Source organism: Gavialis gangeticus, unplaced genomic scaffold (genome assembly GCF_001723915.1).
Source record: "Gavialis gangeticus isolate Ggan-Ray unplaced genomic scaffold, GavGan_comp1, whole genome shotgun sequence".
In the NCBI taxonomy this organism is placed as follows: Eukaryota; Metazoa; Chordata; order Crocodylia; family Gavialidae; genus Gavialis; species Gavialis gangeticus.
The window spans coordinates 19,780,977-19,784,645 of record NW_017728996.1 but is presented as its reverse complement, the minus strand read 5'-3'; the positions used below and the strand labels follow the sequence as shown (position 1 = coordinate 19,784,645).

Here is a 3,669-nt window from a genome sequence, read left to right as displayed (position 1 = left end):
CCCACCCCACAGTAATAATCTACAGCACGGAAGAGTCATGATGAACAAACGGAGTCAACAGAGCCTTTCAGTCCGCTAACAACCACATGCTATCTCATGACTGGCTCATTCCATTTCTGTGCAGTGCTGTAGTAAATTCTCCTTTCATTCACCTTTTCATTCTCTTCCCAGGCACTCCCAGCACAATGGAGTGCTTTTAACAAATATTTTGGGCACTTCTATTGAGTTGCTTCTTCCTGGCTTCTGCTGAATTTGCATGCTGGATTCCCAAATTGGAAAGCAGATACACAAGATCATTATTCTAATGCTATTCAGAGACAGAAGTTCCTCTTGAAGTCTGATTCCTGAAACTACTGTAATTCAGACAGGATTAATTAAATTATTGAGGTTAAATTCTTTCCCTGACGCATCTGATTTGCAAGTGGTTTAGCAAAAGTAGATCTTGGCCATGAGTAAGGTAGGAATGTCAGGCTGGTGTTAAAATCACACCTTTGCAGCATGAACTTCACTTAAAAGACTCTGCATTAGAGAGAGCGCTATTACAGCACTTTAGCTATGAATCCCTGATTAAGGATTGAACCTCATAAAAGAATATAGCTGCACTGTACCAGGGCAAAATCAGCCTATTAAAGAAATGATTTGTTTCAGTGTATGCATAGGGAATCTAAATAAAATACAGAAGAAATACCCTCGGTTAAAAATGTAACATAAAAGGTGTAGGGCTTTATAAAAATGATTATTGAATAAAGGAATAGGCCTGTTAGAATAATAAGGTAGGGCTGGTGGAAAAATGTTCAATGGAACGGTTTTCTGTTGGAAAATGCAGTTTCACTGAAATTGAAATATTTAGCAGGAACGTGTCAGTTTTGGAAACCTTTTGATCGGAGAACTTTGAAATGAATTGTCTTAACTTTTCGTTTCATTTTTACACAGTACAAATTGATGTGATATTGAACTATTCATTTGATATAATTAACAGCATATATTTAATATTCTTTATTAATGTTTTAGTTTTCAAAGCTAAAGGATTTGACATTATCAGTCTGAAATGTTTTGATCCTCCTGAATTGACAATGCTTGAAATTTCCATTTTTCCATATGATCTTAGCCTATTTTATACCTCAAGTAAAAACAAATTTGAAAAGAATAGAAATTCCATTTTAATATAAGATTATGTGATTGATAGTATTTTTTTCCATTGCATTATCTCCTTTGGGGGTCTGTTCCTCTTAGTGCATAAGCCAAGAATACTGTAGGAAATATTATGCATTAAATAGCAAAACACGTAGAACTGAAACATTTTTAAAGATATGTTTGACACATATAATAGATATAATAGATAAATTAGACTGATTTGATCACGTGATTACTAGTTACATAGAGAACTACCCAATTCTTGTTTGCAGTCAAGGCAATAGGCATTCTGCTCACAACTCGAAACATGTACAAATTTGCAGGTATAAGGTGCAGCCAGAAAAGGAAGTCCAGCCATCTGAAAATTCAGGCCTAAACAAAATCTACCCCATCACCTTAGTGTCACAGGACTATGTCCCATCCCCTGCGCAAATACTCATCAAACTCAAATGAAATGCCAAGGAGGAAAAGGAACAAAATGTGTAGTAAAGTACCTGACTGAGAGTGCTAAATGACAGGAAAAAAGCTGGAGGAATACAAGCGCGGTGTACATTGAGGCTCATTTGACTTTGTAAAAGAAAAACAACACACAGGCTTCTTAGGAGAAGCAGAGGTCCTCTTTTCCACTGGTGAGAAGCATCTTAATATGTACAATGTCTTGAAGAGGGTGAGACATTTTGCTAGGTAATACTCTCACAAATTTCCAGGACAATATTTGTTATCAAGCAACTAGTAATAGCTTTCTGCTCCATAGCGCCTTTCATCTGAAAGGATCTCCAAATACTTATACACTGAGCACTTGAGCTGATTAGAAATTTTCTGACAGAACATTTTTCTGTTAAAAATGCTGACCCATCACATTCAAAATGTTTTGTAAGACTGTAAGCGAAACGAAACCAGCCAAGTTTCCTGTCAAGTCACCTGCCTGCCTCCTTGACTCCTTGGTAATCCAGGCTCCTAGACTCTAGGCTTCCTGGCAACTCAGCTGGTAAGGAGACGAGGTTTTCTAGGCTTTGTGGTTCTTAAGGCTTCCAATTTGCCTGTCTTCTGGAAAATCAGTTGTGCACTGCCATGGAGCTGAGAATCACAGCTGTGAAGAAAGCACTCAGCAGCCAGTCCTAGTATAATGCTGCATCTACTAGGCCTGCAAGACATACAGAGTTCACTTCCTCTATTTTTTTCCTTGGAGATCTTTTTTCTCTAGGAATAAGCCCAGTTCCTGACTCTTCTGTTGCTTATGGTTTTGTGAAAAAGCAGTTAAGAACTTCAGCCCAGTCCATGTTCGATGGTGAGCAACCTGAGACTGAAAAGAATGAACCAGCAGCTGCCTGGGAAAAATAGAAGTAAGAGCCAAAGGTACTTCCTAGTTTGTGATTGTGGCAGGGCACTGTTTGTGCCTGACACTTTAAGACCTGGGGCCAAGCAGCCAGCAGGTGCTTAATTGCAGCGGCCATTTTAGAGCTCTGGCCGCCCATATAAACAGGGCATTTTGATGCTAGCTGGTGGCGTAGCAACATCACCTGGCTGCGAGGCTTCGTGGAACACTCTGGAAGTAAGGGAGGAGCTGTAGGGGATGGTCAGGAGGCTCCTGGTCCTGGGCATGACCTAAAACTGCACCTGCTGGGAGTGGGTGGCCTGGTGTGGCTCTCAGTGGCATGGGAGCCCCCAGGAAATGCCAGACCAGTTACCACCCCGGTGAAAGGCAGGTTGGGGGGGCCTTAACCCCAGCTCCCACAACCAGGTGGGTTACCCCCTTGTATGGTCTGGAAGGTGGACCCCAACAGGTTCCCCCTTGTATGGTCTGGAAGGTGGACCCCAGCAAGAGAGTGGGGCTATAGACTCAGAAACCTGTCTTGACATCCCCTGACTGGTCAATGCTGGGGCCAGGACTGGAAGGGTCAAAGAGCCAGTGGCCCATCACGAGGGATGCCCAGAGCTGACAGCCTGGGGTTCTGACTGGCCTTGGAGGTGGGGCCAGGGCCAAAGATCCCAGGGGGACAACACCCGTAAGGAGGAACAGCTCAGGGAGCTATGCAGCCTAGAATGAAGGTGGAGTAGGCCGCCTGAATGGAGGCATCCAGGAGGGGTTCAAATAGTATGATTCTGGGGCCCAGTGTGGGGCCGGTGATGTTGGTAACATCTGGATGCCATCTGCGAGGCATGGGCTGCGGTGTAGGGGAGGTACAGAGCCACAGATAGTGCCCTCTGGCATTGGGGCAAGAAATGGGCAGCCTCCCGCTTATTAAGATCACTAATTAATTAATTAACATCAAGGCATGGCAGGTGAGATGGTGGCCGGTTGGCCCAGAACAGGTGGGTGGGCCAAAGGTAAATCAGCCCCGAGAAGGCCCCCCTGTTACAGTAATGGCTAAGAAGTGCAGGAGTGAGGAAAGCAGATAAAAAAAAGTTTTGATTCTTCCAAATAAAATATTTTAAATTATTTTTTCATTATTTCATTATAGGACTAGTCATTTTATTTCACTATAGACCTACTCATGGACCTCCCCATCATACCCCCCCCCCCCCCCCCCCCCC

At 43.3% G+C, this 3,669-nt stretch overlaps 1 protein-coding gene across 1 annotated transcript in view; it reads right to left on the bottom strand.

Moving 5' to 3' along the window:
* Positions 1–3,669, bottom strand: part of IL16 (interleukin 16) — an 83,236-nt gene that overhangs the window by 69,583 nt on the left and 9,984 nt on the right. The window lies entirely within an intron of this gene.